Source organism: Dasypus novemcinctus, chromosome 3 (assembly GCF_030445035.2).
Source record: "Dasypus novemcinctus isolate mDasNov1 chromosome 3, mDasNov1.1.hap2, whole genome shotgun sequence".
NCBI classification, from domain to species: Eukaryota; Metazoa; Chordata; class Mammalia; order Cingulata; family Dasypodidae; genus Dasypus; species Dasypus novemcinctus.
This window is the reverse complement of record NC_080675.1, coordinates 183643260-183660753: the sequence shown is the minus strand read 5'-3', so window position 1 is coordinate 183660753 and position 17494 is coordinate 183643260. Positions and strand designations below refer to the sequence as shown.

Here is a 17494-nt window from a genome sequence, read left to right as displayed (position 1 = left end):
CAGTGGCATTAATGACATTCATAGTGTTATGCTACCATTCCCACAACCCATTACCAAAAATGTTTCATCACTTTGAACTGAAACCCTACATCCATTATGCTTTAACTTTCCATTAACAGTCTACCAAGTTCCCCTCCTGGAGATTGTATTCTACTTTTCATCTCTACGAATTTACATATTCTAGTTATTTCATATAAGTGGAATCATAACAATATTTTGTGTTTGGCTTATTTCACTCAAAATGATGTCCTCAAGCTTCACCCACAGTGTAGCATGTATCAGAACTTGAACCCACATTATGTAAAAAACACATTTTGTTTATCCATTCATCTGTTGATGGACACTTGGGTTGCTTCCACCTTGACTACTTTGAATAATGCTGCTATGAACATTGGTACAAAGATCTATCTGAGCCCTTGCTTTTAATTCTTTGGGGTACATACCTAGCAGTGGTATTGCTAGGTCTTATGACAGCTCTCTGTTTAACTCTGTGTGTGGCTGTGCCATTTGACATACCCATTAACAGTGTCTGAGGATCCCTCTTTCTCCTTTGGTTTGTTTGGAATTACAAACCAATAATACAGCAGTACTGGCACTTACATTTACCCATCTAGATTGGTTACTGGAAATCTTTTTTTTTCTTGTAGCTTCAGTTTACTGTCTAGCTTCTTTTCTTTTCAGCCTGAAAAGACCTATAGGATGGTCTAGTGGTGACAAATCCCCTCAGCTTTTGTTTACCTGTCAGTCAATTACTTTCTCGTTTTTGAAAGACGTTTTGCTAGATATATAATTCTTTGCTAGATATATAATTCTTGGTTAGCATTTTTTTCTTTCAGCACTTTAAATATGTCATATCTCTGCCTTCTTGCCTCCATGATTCTGATGGGACTGGCTCTTCACCTCATTGAGACCTCTTAGTGCATGACATATTACTTCTCTCTTGTAGCTTTTAGGGTTCTCTCTTGGTCTCTGGCATTCAGCAGTGTCTCAGGGTCTCAGTGTGGACCTCTTTGAGTTTACCTGGTTTAGAGTTCTTCAAGCTTCTTGGATATGTGTATTCATTATATTTGGGAAGCTTTCAGCTATTATTTCTTTGACTGTTCTTTCTCTTCCTTCCTTTCCTTCTTTCTTTTCTTCTCCTTCTCCTTCTCTCTCTCCCTCTCCCTCTCCCTCTCCCTCTCCCTCTCTCTCTTTCTCCCCCCCCACCTTCCTTCCCTCCCTCCCTTCCTTTTCTTTCTTTTCCTTCTGGGACTCCGATAATGCATATATTAGTGCATTTGATTTGTCTTCAGTTCTGTGTGGTTCCTTTTTATGATTTCTATTTTATTTAATTTTTTGTTAATATATTATTATTTTTTTTTTGATTTCCTAGTTCTTCGAGCACATTTAAGATCTAACACAATTTAAAAAATCTTTCTTTGGTGTATCCAGAATCTGTTGATTGGTTTTTACTGCTTTATCATCCTCCTTTGCTTTGGCCATCATTTCCTGTTTCTTTGCATGCCTTATACTCTTTTATTGAACACTGACTATTTTAATATTATTATGTGTTATTGAAATTTATGTCTGAAGCATCCATTCCTTAAATTTGCACCAAGCTAGTGTATGACAGAGATTTCCTTGAGTGCCCAGGGGTTGACACCACCACCACCACCCCTTAGAAACAACAAAACCCACCTTTCCCGGGTCTTTGCAGATTAGCCTGTGTGAGTGCTCTTCTTCAGAGCTTAGCTTGCTTGATAATGAGTCTAAAGAACAGCCCAAGGTGAAAGTGTAGGGTATTTCCCCACACTTTCTGTGCATGCACCTTACTCTGGCCATGCACGTGTGGCCTCAGGAATTCCCTCTATACATGGATCCCCTTTTTCCCTAGGAAATAGTCTCCTCTTGATCCCAGGTGCTAGACTGCACGCCCATTTCTGGCAATCCTTTGTCCCAGACAGCGCTCATTTGCCTATTGTCCTACAATGCCTCAGTTGCCCCGCAAGCTGCCTCTACCTGCAGGGCATGTTCTGGGTCAGCTAGCCTGTGACCGTGTCCCGATTCAGTCCTTCAGGCTGTGATCAGACAGACCGGCACAGATATACAAGCACCCCAGAATGCGCACAAAGCATATGCTGCTCCCTCTGAAACTGCAACCCGGGACCTGCACGGGAACACGGTCAGCTCAGCACTAAGGCATGGGGGTGAGGAGATCCAGTAAGAGTAAGGGAACCACAGGGTTTTCCTACTGTTTTTAAGTTGCCTTTTTTCTTTATTTCATACTTGCCATTTACTACAATGCTTTAACTGTTTCCAGAGCTCTGAGAAAGATGGCCTTACCAGTTTTGGCTTGTTGTGTGAAACGTTTGGTGGGGCTAGAGCACCTCACTTCACCATCTCAGTGATATCGCTCTAATAACGTTTTGAACACTAGCATTTTAGTGTTTTTTTTTTTTTTTGCTTTGTTTTTTGATGTACTGGGGCTGGGGGTTAAATCTGAGACTTTGTATGTGGGAAGCCGGTGCTCAACCACTGTGCCACATCAACTCCCCTGAGTCAATTTTCTCATTTGTTTGCTTGTTATTTGGTTTTTTTTTTTGTTTTTAGGAGGCACCAGGGACCGAACCAGGGACCTCCCATGTGGGAAGGAAGCATTCAACCACTTGAGCCACAGCCCCTCCCTGAATGCTATTCTCTCTCTCCTTTTTTCTTTCTTTCTTTTTTTTTTTTTCCTGGGAGGTGCTGGGGATTGAACCCAGGACCTAGTACATGGAAAGCGTATGCTCAACACTGAGTTATATCGGCTGCCCTGTAGTAAGTTTTAAAATCTGTAAATATGAATACTTCAACTTTGTTTAGGTTTTTCAAGATTGTTTTTGCTCTTTTCGGAGCCTTACAATTCCATATGAATTTGAGGATTACTTTTTCATTTCTGCAAAAAAAAAAAAAAAAATACATTGAATTTGTAGACGGCTTTGAGTATTGCCACTGTAACAATATCAAATTTTCCTATCCAGGAACATGGGATGTCTTTCCATTTATTCAGGTCTTCTTTAACTTCTTTCAGCAATGTTTTGCAGTCTTAGGTGCAGGCGCTTTTCTCCTCCTTGGTTAAATTTATTCCATGACATTTTATTCCCTTGGATGCTATCATAAATGGAACTGTTTTCTTAATTTCTTTTTTGTATTATTCATCGCTGGTGGATGGAAAAACAACTGATTTTTGCATGCTGATCACAAGCCCTGCAACTTTGCTGAGTTCATTTATTAGCTCTAGTAGTTCTTCTGTGAATTCTTTGGTATTTTCCCTATACAAGTTCATGTCACCTGCAAATAGAGGTGGTTTTACTCCTTTCTTTCCAACTTGGACGCCTTGTATTACTTTTTCTTGCCTAATTGTTTTGCCTAGAACTTTTAGTACAATGTTGAAAGCAGACATTCTTGTCTTATTCCTGATCTTAGGGAGAGAGCTTTCAGTTTTTCACCACTAGGTATGATGTTAGCTGTGGGATTTTCACAAACACCCTTTATCATGTTGGGGAAATTCCCTTCCATTCATAGTTAGATTTTTTTCAAATGACTCCTCTGTGTCAATTGAGATGATCATGTTTTCTTTTTTCTTTCCTTATTTCTTTTAATGTGGTATATTACCTTTATTGAGTTTATGTTCAACCCCCCTTGCATTACAGGATAAAGTTTCACTTGGTTATGGTATATGATCTTGTTAATATGTTGTTGAGTTCAGTTTGCTTGTATGTTGAGTATTTTTCATCCATATTTATAAGGATATTGGCCTCTAGATTTTTTTTTCTTACTGTGCTTTTGTCTGCCTTTGGTATCAGAGGAACACTGGCTTCATAGTATTTATTTCTTCTTGCGTGAGCTTTGGTAGCTTGCACCTTTCAAGGAATGAATCCATTTCACCGAAGTTGTCAAATTTATTGGGACAGAGCTGTTCATAATATTCCCTTATAACCATTTTAATACCTGTAGAATTTGTACAGAGGGTCTCTCATTCTTGTTATTGTTAAATTTCATATTTTATCCTTTTTCCTTATTATCTTGCTAGAGGTTTATCAATTTTACTGATCTCAAAGAACTTACACTTTGTTTCATTGATTTTTCTGTATTGTTTCTCTGATGTCTATTTATTGGTTTCTCTTCTGATCTTCATTATATAATTTATTCTGCTTACTTTAGGTTGAATTTGCTCTTCTTTTTCTAGTTAGGAGGTAGAAACTGCAGTCATTGCTTTGATACCCTTTCTTCTTTTCTAGTAGATAATTCTAACGTTTATGTCAGTTTGGGGTTGGCGACAATTAATCTTATTATTGTGGATCATATATTCCTGCTGTTTTGCATTGCTGGTAATTTTTTTTTTTTCGGATGCCAGACATTGTAATCTTAGAGTTGTGGGTGTTGGATAAGTCTGTATTCCTACACATGCTATTGAACTTTGTTCTGGGATGTATTTACAATGCTTGCAAACAGCTTGATCCTTTCAGCTCTTGCTCTCATGTTTTATTCAGTGGGATCAGAACGGTGCTTATTCTAGGATTAATTATTCCCCACTTACTGAAACGAAGTCTTTCTGGATTTTATACTCAGTGCTCTGGTTGGTGGACACAGGCGCTTTCCTTGACATGTTTTGTCCGGGCACATAACCTCTAATCCCTCTAGGTGGTTCTCTCCTTGGCCTTGGGAAGTTTCCTCACACATGTACACTGATTAAAATACTCCGCCAAATAGCAGAGGCAAACCCTGTACAGATATCCGAACCCCAGCATGATATCACTTCATCATCAACATTTCAGTTTTTACCTGTAAAAGGAGCTTTTCCTTAGCATCACCACAATAACAGAATCACACTTTGTGCTCAAATTTCCCAGATTATCTCATAATTTTTCTTTTTTTACAATACATTTGAATCAACATTCAAGTAATGTGCATGTATTAGGACTGGCTGGTATATTGCCTAAGTCTCTTTCAATAAATAGTAGGGTTGGCCAGCCACGGTTTGTGGGCTAGCTGCTTGTTTTTGTAAATGACGTTGTATTAAACACAGTTGCAGACATCTGTCTGTGGCTGCTTCCGTGCTACAGCAGTCTGGTCTACCAGGCCTAAAGATGCACTACCTGCCCCTTTACAGGAAAAGTCTGCCAACCCCCGACCTGCACAGTGTACCTCCATCGTACAGGGTCATTGCCTCCTGTTGTCGTGGAAGAATCCCATGGTTTGCACTTAGCTTTTGCACGTTCCTCTGTCCTTTGTGTTTCTTTTCATTTGGTGGTCAAATCTAGAGTTTGATCAGATTTAGGTTCAATTCATTTTCAAGACAACTTTGAATGGTGTTGGTACTTCCACCAAGAGCTAAGTATCTCACCTCTTTTTTGTGATGCTGGCAGCCATCAGCGATCACTGCCCAGATCTATTAATTCACTAGAGGTGAAAAAATGGTGACGTTACAATACTATCAACTCTCCCTTTTACAACTGAAATACTTCTAGAAAGAGGAACCTCCCCCATCAACTGTATGGCTACACAGTGATATGGTCATACAGGAAAGGGGGAAATGCTTGATTGTTTCCCTGTACTGCTTTCTGGTTTTTCAGTATCATGAGTGGGTTTCCCAGCATCTTCCAAGCGTGCGCAGTGAGCTGCTGCTCGTGTTTTCAGCATCACCACGAATTCATGTATGTAAACGTGCTTGATGTGTGTGACGCCCTGACAGCGATGCTCACTGATGTCAAGGTGGCACACCCCTGCCAGCGGGAGCCCCTTCGGAGTCGACTCGAGTCACAGCCGAGCCGGGGCTGCAGGCTCATCTGGCACCTGCTGAGACCTGGCATCAGACCCTTCTTCACGCCGCGCTGGCAGCGGCACCCGTGCTCTGAACGCTCGCGGGCTCGGTGCCCTGGGGTCGACTCTTGCAGTTTCTAAGACTTTTACTGAGCAGATCTGGTAAATACCTAATTAAGAAAAAATTAAATCGCGAGTTCATGCTAATCATGCACATTCAATTCAGGACTAAGTTTTTTTTAAAGAACCATAACGAAGCTATACTTGCATCTCTTTCATCCTTCTCCCCAACCTCAATCTCAATGATACTACTGTAATTACTTAACTGCTTGACTCCACAACACAGAATACATATACAGCAGTCTCAGAGTAACGACCCTCTATCAGCAACAGGACTGGGGAAAACAGTGTAAGGTTTTCTTGCAATTGTTTTTGCCTTCAGGATGGCTCTTAAGGGGCTGAACAGTTGAGGCATTACGTTTTAAAGTCATCTGGAGTATTCCTTCCTGAACAGTTATACCATCTACTGTACAGGCAGTTTTGTTTCATTTTGCTTTTGAATATTAGGGGGATTGCTCTGTAAATTTAATTTTGACTGATAATCATATAAAATATTACATTCTTTCAAAGTAAATTTATTCAAATAAGACATTAAAAGAACTATAGCTTTTATCCTGTTCTTTCACTCTTTTCCTTCCCATCCTCTACAGATACCATTTTATAAAAGATTTATGGTTTACCTTCCATTTCCTTAATATAAGCAAATACTTATGTACTTTATACCCGCTATCATTTCTTAGATAAATGGGTAGTACACTGCAGATACTTTCTCCAGGATTTCCCTGCCTCTTCATTTAACCCTCTTGTGGGGATGACTCAGCCTGGAATTCCTGCCAACCTTAATATCAAAGTAGAAAGTTGATTAAAAAGAATAAAAACTCCGTCTTCCTCCCAGACCTGATCTGAGGATTGAGCTCCATGCCCCCTGGACTCATTTAATTTTGCGTTAAAAATATGAATTGCTTTTCTCCTCCCGAGTGGGCGACACGTGGCGAGAGCAGGCGGCTGTGTCTGTATGTCCAGCAGCCGGCCCACGGGAGGTGCTTGACAAACACCCGCGAAGACCTGCAGGCAGGCGCCGCTCAGCACTGCCTGCACTGAGTGGGCCAGCGCCGGGCTGTCCTCGGAAGGCCGCGGGCTCCCCAGGGGGACTCACGGGCGCGGGTAACTGGGAGCGCAGCGGAAGCTGGAAGAGTCGGGGGGCGGGGGGCACCGGGGAAATCCCTCCCCTCAGAGCCGAGGTCTGGACCGCCCGGGAGCAGCTCCCACGTCTGCCGAACAAGGGGCTCTTCCTGGGGGAGCGGGCCACCCAGCCCCCCGACCACGGCGCAGAGGAACCCGAGGCAGCCTGCCGCGGCACAGCTGGAGTGACGGCTCGATTAGGCTGGCCCCTGCTGCGCTCGTAGAGCTGGGCAGCTCAGAGGTGGGCTCAGGGTGGGCAGCTCAGAGGAGGGCAGCTCAGAGGAGGGCAGCTCAGAGGAGGGCAGCTCAGAAGAGGGCAGCTCAGAGGTGGACTCAGGGGTGGGCAGCTCAGAGGAGGGCAGCTTAGGGGTGGGCTGTGCTCAGAGGTGGGCAGCTCAGAGGTGGGCAGCTCAGAGGAGGGCAGCTCAGAGGTGGGCAGCTCAGAGGAGGGCAGCTCAGAGGTGGGCAGCTCAGAGGTGGACTCAGGGGTGGGCAGCTCAGAGGAGGGCAGCTCAGAGGTGGGCAGCTCAGAGGAGGGCAGCTCAGAGGAGGGCAGCTCAGAGGTGGGCAGTTCAGGGGTGGGCAGCTCAGAGGTGGGCAGCTCAGAGGAGGGCAGCTCAGAGGTGGGCAGCTCAGAGGTGGGCTCAGGGGTGGGCAGCTCAGAGGAGGGCAGCTTAGGGGTGGGCTGTGCGCAGAGGTGGGCAGCTCAGAGGTGGGCAGCTCAGAGGAGGGCAGCTCAGAGGTGGGCAGCTCAGAGGTGGGCTCAGGGGTGGGCAGCTCAGAGGAGGGCAGCTTAGGGGTGGGCTGTGCGCAGAGGTGGGCAGCTCAGAGGTGGGCAGCTCAGAGGTGGGCTCAGGAGTGGGCAGCTCAGAGGAGGGCAGCTTAGGGGTGGGCTGTGCTCAGAGGTGGGCAGCTCAGAGGCGGGCAGCTCAGAGGCGGGCTACGGACAGAGAAGCGGCCTCCCCCACGCAGTTAAGATCCATGCCCCTCTGCTCTCCAACTTACAGCCTCCAAAGTTCCAAGGTGAACTCGGCCAGCCCACAAGAGTAACCCGTGGGTCCTGCTTAGACGCCTCGATTCTCCTGCCTGAGAGGCAGCCTCTGCGGGAACGAGGCCCTCCGGCCTGCAGCCAGCCTGGCACAGCTCCTTCGCCTCCCGGCAGCCAGGCTGTGCTCCGCAGCCTGGGGCCTGCACTCGTCCTGCTTCCCGCACTCCACACCTCTGCGAGGGGTGCCCCTGTGTGCTCAACGTGCCCTCACCGCCTTCCACACACTGCCCGGAAAGCTCCTGCTCTATCTGAACCTCGGCTCAACGCTGCCTGCTGTCTGCTGTAGAAAGTGGTCTCTGAGCCTCCCAGCAGTCGGGGACCCTTCGGGGTCCCGGTGCTCTGGACCCTCATTCTGATGGCCGAGCTGCAGCAGCCGTGGCTGGCTCGCAGGAGGCTCTGGGAAACCTCCAGAACTGGCGGGCAGCGCCTTCGTCTCCATTTCCCAGCTTCCCCCTGCAGCCCAGAGGCGCCCAGCGCTCCTGCAGACGGGCGGGGAGCCTCCTGCTTCAGCCGGAGTCCTTGGGCAGCAGCCCCCTCTCCTGCCTCCTTCAGGGGGATATTTCAGTTGACTTTCATTGGCACAGCTCTCCTAGCGAGCGCACGACTTGTGTCTTAAGAAGTGATGGATTCTGTTTGAGTCCAGATCTGAGCCACACTCTCCGAGGCGCCCTCCTGGCCACGTCCTCTGAGCCCACCTCTCCACGCAGTTGAGTGCGTGCCCGAGGGCCAGCTGCGAGGGCAGGCTGTGAGCCTGAGGGCCACGGGGAGGGCCACGGCTCCTCACCCTCTAGGGATGCTGGCTGAAGGGGCTTGTCCGGGAGGTGAGTGGAAGAACACCAGGGCGGGGAACAGAGCCCGCGGGGAGCGCCGTCCCCAGGGGGAAGCGCGAGGGAGGACTGATGCCCAGGCAGCCTCCCGAGGAGGCGGGTGTCCCCACACGCCCCAGTGAGGAAAGTCGAGCGCACAGACCTGCGATCCACCCGGGCTTGCGGCCTGCTGCCGCGGAAGGAAGGTGAGGGCCGCCCACCCTCTGTGGACTGCAGCGGTGGAGAGAAACTCCCCACACACGGGCCTCGAGAGCCCCCCCTGTTCTCAAGAGAACCTCGATGAGCCCCTCTACCTCAAGAGAGACGTGTCCGCTGACTCCCTCGGGGCTCCTCGGGGGGCTCCTTGAAGGTCTGATCCCAAACAGCCTTGAATTTTTCCCCTTTCCAGTGTTTTGAGTCCAACAGCGGCGCTGTCGCCGGCAGGGACAGGGCAGGCGGAGGCGCAGCCAGGGCTGAGCTGCAGACTTCTGGGCTCACAACGAGATACCCCCGCCTGGCCAGAGCCCAGGACTTCCGTCCTCCAGCTCCCACGGAGGCTCACCGCCACCAGCCCCTCTCGCCTTCCACTTGGACGTGCGTCCTGCCCACCGCAGCCTCCACATGCAGACCTCAGAGGCTGCAGCAGTGCCTGCTGCTAACCGAGCGCGTGTGCTCCGGCCGGGGCTCCACTCTGGCCTGGCTGCAGAGAAAGAAGCTCCTGGCTGCAGCCCTGTGAAGCGCCTGGCCTTGCGGTACTTTACATTCTCACCTTAATGTAAAAAGGGAGCATTCCGGTGCCTGCCTCAGTGTCCGGGTGTTTAAGTCAGGGTGATTTGTGGCCCAAAGCATCTTAGGGCAGGGCTGGCGTCAGGGGGTCTCCAGGCAGATGCCCACCCCTTCGAGCCTCCCCTGACCTCTGCTCCACCGCTGTGATTTTGTCCGGCCCCTTCTGTGAGACGTGCCACGGGCAGCTCTGGATTGGACCGTAGCTGGACCCCACGAGCCACTGCGAGGCCAAAGTGAGACTTTCAGGAAACACACGCTTTCCCGAGTTGCCACCATCCCTTCCCCATGTCGGTGCACTCCCTGGGGCATTATTCCAGTTACCAGGTCAGCGCTGCTATCCCCAAGTCCTGGGGACGTTTCCAAAGCCCAGCTGTAAATGCCAATGGACACCTGCCCACAGCACTGGCGGCTGACTGCGCGCAGCACTCCCTATCCCATTTCCAAACCCAACGGACCCGGGATGGGAAGCAGGGGTCATTTTTCTCGCGGGTGACTAAGAATTGTAGTTTTTGAATCATCTCAACTGTTAAATACACATGCATCTTAAAATAGGTGTACAGCTTCCCTATATTTATTTGGAGAACACAGTTCCGCCTAATCACTGCCATCTTCCTCCATTTTTCGAATTCTACAGAATTAAGTAAAATTACACTAGGGACACTTGAGATGTGAATTTCCAGTTAACGGTTCTCCTCCACGCAATCTGGCCGCCTGGTTTGTGGGTTTTTCCTGTAGAAACGGCGTAAGCAAGGTGAGGCACGACTACTTAAAAGACTGTCTTGGCGGAGCTGCGAGATCCAAAATGGACAGTGAAGGTGAAATTGTGGGAGTCATTTTGTCCTTATGTAGGGAACTGACATTGTATAAACAACTCATCCGTTTGGCCTCCCTCTCAAAAAATCTTTTAACTAACTTTTAAGAATTACTTGACCAGAGCTGTATCTGGTACATGAATATTAGCTCTTAATTCTGTTTCTCGATAGTTTTGTGGTCTATCGAAATACTAGTTTATTTGAAAGTAAAACTGCATTAGCCGCATCGTAAAATGGGTTCCTGAAATATCCCTTCATTCATCAGCTGAACCTCTTTTGGCTGCACACAAAGGATGGTGCTTTCTCACCAAGTCAGCTGCCACCTGGGGAAGCAAGGAGGCCGCCCATCTCCACCGAGGCCCCCGCCGCCCCCTCCAGAACCTCCCGCCTCCCGAGCTCGGCTGTGGGCGGCCGGCCCGGGGCCCGTCTCCTCCGGCCTCCCGGCTCCTCTCGGCTGCTCTTCTCCGAGCTCGGCTGTGAGCCGTGGGCGTCCGGCAGGGCTGTCACCTCAGCCCGAGCTGCTCGTGGCCCAGCCCGGGGGCCTCTCGTGCCTCTGCCCTGCGGGTGCAGGTCCTGGCCCCGGCCTCAGGCTCCTCTGTCCCCCGCAGTGCTCTCGCTCAGGTGGAGTCACCACGCAGCCTCCCTGCGCTGCGCCTCTGCTTATATCAGCTCCAGTAAGAGGATGGAGACCCAAACCCAGCCACGCCTCACACACCAGTCAAATCAAAAGGGCCTCAGACCTACAGCAGTGGGTCAGTTAAAACACACAACCTTTCTTTTTCGGGGATTCATAAAAGCACTTCAAACTGCCATAGGTACAAAGGTACGTGGGCGGTGACGTGGCATTGTCACCTGGGATTTAGTGACATGAGAAGGTTCAGATGGTTCTGCCAGCTCTTGCTGAGTGGTATCAGAATTTTTGCAGCCTTGGTTCTGTTGTCTATAAAATGAGAAATGTAACACTTTCTTGTCTCATGCATTGTGAGGATTAGATAAGACATCACCTTTAAAGAACCCAGGGCCAACACACAATAATGCACAGTAAGTGCTAACTACTAATGCCGATACTATTGCCTTTGTTTTTCAGTGTTTAATTTAATGAGGTAACTAAGCCTACGATCAATTATAAAATGAGGCACAACCAATGTTACAAAGGAGATTCACAAGGTTCTGATGGGATGGCAAGGAATGGCCAATTAATTGCAAATTTCCTAGGAACTTCTTCCACCAGATACCCGCATGGCTCACTCTCTAATGCCTCAACGCTTTGCTAAGATTCCGTTTTCTTACTGAGGTCTTCCCCCCAGCCCTAATTAAATGGAACCCACACCCCCTCCTTCTCTTGCTTAGTTGGCATTGACCACTTTCTCACACTCTGCACAATTTACTTACTTACGTTTGGGGAGGATGAATTATGAGCCCCGAGTGTATATGTCCTTTTGCTCTTGGTCTGTGCCCCCGTGGGTGTGCACCTGTGATCACTAGGGTCTCTTGAAGATGGTATTTCGGTTACACGTGGCCCACGTGAACTCAGCGGGCCTGACCCTGGGTTACTGGAGGCTTTACAAGCAGGAGAAATTCACAGAGAGGAAGCCACGGGGAGCAGCCAGACCTGGACGTCGACAGAGAGCAGAGGGGCCAGGAGCGGACAGCGTCCTCTGCTGGGAAAGCCCAGGAGGCCATGGACTGCTGGCGGAATCCCCCAGCTCTGGCCAGCCGGCCTCCCAGCCCGCGCCTCGACGTGGGCCTGTGGCCCTGGAACCAGGCGCCCGCACGTCCCCGCTGCTCGAGCCGACCATCGCGCGGCCTCTGGACAGCGGCTCAGGAGGACCAGACGCCCGCGTTGACCGCGTGGCCCGTGAGACGAGCCTGGAGCCCGCTGGCTGCCGGCTGCGCTCCCACCGCCGAGGTCGGTGCCCGGCCACGGCGGGCCCTGGACCCCCCTGCCCCGAGGGACCACCACGGGCCAGGTGGGGGAGCCCACGGGGTCTGCTGTGCTGTGCCGCTCGAGGCCAGCTCGGAGGAGGAGGGGCATTTCAGCAGGGAGACGAGTGTGGGAGAACGGGCGGCTCTAGGGTGGGCCGAAGAGCGAGGCAGAGGGCGCGGGGTGCCGGGGGAAGGGGCGGAGGGACGCCGTGGAGGAGAGGGGCAGGGACGAAGGGCGCCCAGGCTTCTTCAGGTAGTGGGCGGCACCCGCAGTGCAGGGGCCGGGAGGGGCCGGGCCCAGCTTTGCTGACAGGCGAGGGGCACGGGTGGCCAGGCAGGGGCGTGGGCGGCCGGGCAGGGGCACGGGTGGCCGGGCAGGGGCGCGGGCGGCCGGGCAGGGGCGCGGGCACCTGGGCAGGGGCGCGCTGTCTGTGTGGTTCTCTCCGTCGTGCCTCTTGGGCAGGGCCTTTATTCGCTAGCCTGCTCTTTTTTCCCATTGGCCTCTCTGCTCTACAGTCACCTGAATTGTGTATGTTTTTAAAACTATTTATTTGAAATAATTACAGACGCACCAAAAAAAATGACAGGAATCATCGAGAGCGGCCCCATGTACCCTTCCCCCGTTTTCACCCGTGGCTGCTTCGTGGCAGGTTTTTGTTTTGTTTTGTTTTCTCTCTTTTGCCAGCCCTCCTCTAAATTTCTGAACAATTTATATCCCCCCCAAAGGCCTCAGGACAACCTGACGCCTCACAGTGATACTACTTCAGCCTTTCAAACACCAGATTTTAGGAAAAAAAATCTTGACCCAAACAACTTTTAATTCAAGAACGCCCCATACGCATGTAACCATCCTCTCTTCCCTTGTCGACTGCGAGGCTAAGGTGCAAGAAGCGCAGCTCACCCCTTCTCCCCACTGCCCGTGAGGCCGGGATAGGACGTGTGCAGAAGCTGCCGGAGGCTCAGAAGAGCAAAAGACAGCGGGCGCACTGGGGAGGAAACCACAGCTCAAAGCCCCGGAACCGGTGGAGTTTGTCATTGTGTCCCCGAGACACCCCGTGTGAACCCAACGCAGCCCCCACCGGAAGCGGCCTTACCCCAGGAGCAGCCCTCCAGAAGCAGGCAACGGGCCTCTAACCTTCAGAGAGAGGGCGGAAATTCCTCGTTTCTCTTTTATTTTAAAAAGTTTTCTCGGTTCTCTTCCACCCAAGAGCCCCACGATCTGTGGTGACGGGGGCGGTGGTGGCAATGGGGGGCTGGCAGGCTGTAAAAACTCTTAACAGGAGGGAGGGGTGAAGCTCCTTCTCTCTCCTGGGCCTGGGGCTGCTCAGCTGGGACGGGGCCCAGCCACGGCTGACACACAGCCCAGGCTCAGCTGGAGGGCTGCAGAAGTGGGTGCCGGAGACAGGAGGGGCCTGGGGAGATCACAGGGGGTGTGCGGGAAAGCCACCCTTCCAGGCTGATTCATGGGCTCACCCCTGAGCCACACGTGTACGAATCTGATCCTAAATAGATCACACAGACTTTGAGTACTGAAATACGGGGTTGACTACCGCTTGATTCCCAAACTGGCCACATGTGAGACACAACCAAATAGCACCTCTCAAAGGCTTTCCTGGAACCACAACTGGCAGAATTCTTGCAGAACTTGGAACTTGTGAACTGGGACCAATGGGGGCTATTGCCATCTAAAACAAAAATAACATTTGCTAAAACATGTAAACAATAACCAGAATATCAAAACACACTATTCAAAATGTCTATGATACACTCCAAAATTACTTTGCATACCAGAAACCAGGAAAATCTTAAGAACAATGATAGGATGAAACAGATGTTGTAATGATCTGACAAAGACTTTAAGGCAATTATTATACTGTCCAACAAGTAAGGGACTACACGCTTGAAAAATATGGACAATATAAAGTCTCGGCAAAGAAACAGAAAATATAAAAAAGCTCCAAATGGAAAGGTTAGGAATGAAAAAATTGAAGAACTGAAATATGAACTTTACTCGATGGGCTCCATAACACAAAGGATATGATAGAGGAAAGAGTCAGTATGTTTGTATAGCAATCACTATAAATCATCTATTTTGAATAACAGAAAAATACTGACAAAGGAAATGAATAGAGCCTCGTGGACCTGTGGGACAATAACAAAAGGTCTAACATCTATCATCTGGGTCTCAGAAGGAAAGGAGAAAACTATGGAGCAGAAAAACACTGAAAGAAATAATATCTGAAAGTCTGGTTCTCTTTACAGTTTAAAGAGGAAAAGCTACATGATCATATCAATTGACGTGGAAAATGCATTTGACAAAATTCAACATCTATTTATGTTAAAACACTCAGCAAACTAGGAAGGGAATTTCCTCTACTTGACAAAGGTAACATTGTACTTTTTGGTAAAAGTATGAATGCTTCCCCCATAAGATCAAGAACAAGGCAGCGTTTTCCTCTTGTCTCTATTTCTATTCAGTGTTTTACTGGAAGTCCTAATCAGTGTGCAAGGCAAGAAAAACAAAAGGCAAAAGGATTGGAAAGGAAGAAATAAAACTGTCCCTATTCTGAGACACAACTGTCTATGTAGAAAATCTCAAGGGACACATGCACACATGTGTACGCACACACAGCTCATTGAACAAATAGTAAGTTTAGCAAGATTGCAGGATACAATGTCAACACACAAAAATCAATCATGTCTACATACTAGCAGTGAACAATTGGAAATTGAAATTTTAAAAAGACAATACCATTTCAATAGCTCAAAAATCCCTTAGATATAACTCTAACAAAATGTGGGTAGGATCTTTATGCTAAAAAATATAAAGTATTCATGAAAAAATCAAAGGACTAAATAAATGGAAGGCCATACTGATGTAATGGCTTGGAAGAGTCAACATAGTTAAAACTGATTTACATAATTCCAATCAAAATTACAGCATGATATATCATAGATAGAGATAAGCTGATCCTAAAATGTATATGGAAAGGAAAAGGAAATAGAGAAGCTGAAACACTTTTGAGAAAGAAGATTCAAGTTGGAAGAATCACACTATCTGATTTTATGAGTCCTTGCAAAGCTGGAGTAATCAAGATGGTGCATATTGGCAAAGGAATAGGAATATCAATCAACAGACCAATTCAGAATCAAGAAATAGAGTCCCCAAAATAGGTTGCTGGTTTTTGACAAAGGTGCAAAGGCAATTCAATGGGGGAAGAAGTCTGTTGACAAAGGGCGTTGAAACTATTTGAAGTCAACGTGCATAAAACTGAATCTTGACCTAAATTTCACGCCTCATTCCAAAATCTATTCCAAATGGGTGATGGATCTAAATGTAAAACATAAAATTAGAAGACTTTTGGAGGAACACATATGAGAAAATCTTTGTGACTAGGGGTTGGACATGTCACCAAAAGCATGATCCATTAAAGAAAAAAAAGATATATTGGACTTCAGCAAAATTAAAAAACAAGAATCAAAAAAAAAACTTTTGTTCCATGAAAGGCACTGTTCAGAGAATGAAAAGTCAAGCACAGATTGGGAGAAAATATTTGCAAATCACATATATGATAAGGACTTATATTCAGAATATATGAAGAACTCTTAAAACTCAACTATAAGAGAACAATCCAATTTAAAAATAGAAGTCTGGAACACACACATTTCATCAAAGAGAATATAAAGATGGCAAACAAGAACATGAAGACCTTTCAACGTCTTTAGTCATGATGAAGTGAAAGGAAAATGAAAACCATGAAGTAATACTAGTACACACCTATTAGAAGGGCTGAAAAAAAAAATACCCAGTTTCGGTAAGGATGCAGAACTGGAACTCGCACACGTTACTGTTGGAAATGCAGAAGGAGCCAGCGCTCTGGAAAACTGGCAGTTTCTTACCAAGCTAAGCACACACTTGCCTGATGACTGAGCGAGTCCCTGTCCTGGATTTACTCCAGAGAAATGAAAACTTATCTTCATGCAAAAACTGGTCCACTGAGGCTGAAGGAATCTCTATTCATAATTTCCCCATACTGGAAACAACCGAAATACTCGTCAAAGGGTGAATGGAGAAAGAAACGGCGGTGCAGCGACAGAGTGGAATAGAACTCGGCACTAAAAAGGAATAAATGACCCAAAACAAGTCAAATGAATCTCAAAATAATTATGCTGAGGGAAAGAAGCCACTTGCAAAAGATGAGGCTCTGGAATGCTTCCGTTCGTATGGCATTCTCGAAAAGGGACACACCTAGAGTGACAGGAGGCTAGCAGGGGAGGCAGGAGGGAGGGGACAGCTGACCGGCAGGAGAGCCCGACCCATACGTGCACTGAGATTCATAGACCTGTAACACAAAAAGCCGTTTCACTGCATGTTCATTCAGAAAATAAAATTAAAGGAAAAGAGCTGACAACACCTGCTTCCTTGAGGGTATCTTAGTAGTAATCGCTCCAAGATAAGAAGTACAAAGATAAAAATACTGCTTTGTAATGGTAGCAACAACAAAATCACATTCTATATTTTGAGCCTCTGCGTCAAGCTGGTTCCTTGGCCAGGCATTTTATATACACTGCGTTTAATACTCAGGGTCGCCCTGTGAGGGGGAAGGCGCTCAATTTAGAGAAAACCCAGGTCCAGGGAGGTAACAGATGTACCTGATGCCTCACAGCTGGGAAGCAGCTGAGCAGGATTTGAACCCAGCTCTGAATTCTGGTCTCATTCCAAACCTACCTCTCTAGGGTGCCGTGCAGTTCGATGAATAAGTGGGGGAATTGCCAGGGAGACAAGGGCATGTGGCTAGGAGCGGCGGACGTTGCTCTCCGAGCCGCGCAAATCTCAAACATTCTCTAAGCGTATTTTATTCTAAACGCCGAATCTGTTTGGAGATCCAGGAGATTCAGAGAAGTTTTGAAATCTCTGTTTTGACACCACCATTTTCTCAGAATCCCCCAACAGGTGGTTCTTAATCTTCAGTATGATTGAATAGTTACTTCCATTTATACAAATGTGCAATACTTCATATTTTTACCAGAGTGGATTAAGGAATCCATGTGACTTACAATATGACCATATATTCGTTCATTCCACAAATAGC

At 47.8% G+C, this 17494-nt stretch overlaps 1 protein-coding gene across 1 annotated transcript in view; it reads right to left on the bottom strand.

The window, feature by feature from the left end:
* Positions 1-17494, bottom strand: part of OTUD7A (OTU deubiquitinase 7A) — a 384350-nt gene that overhangs the window by 160946 nt on the left and 205910 nt on the right. The window lies entirely within an intron of this gene.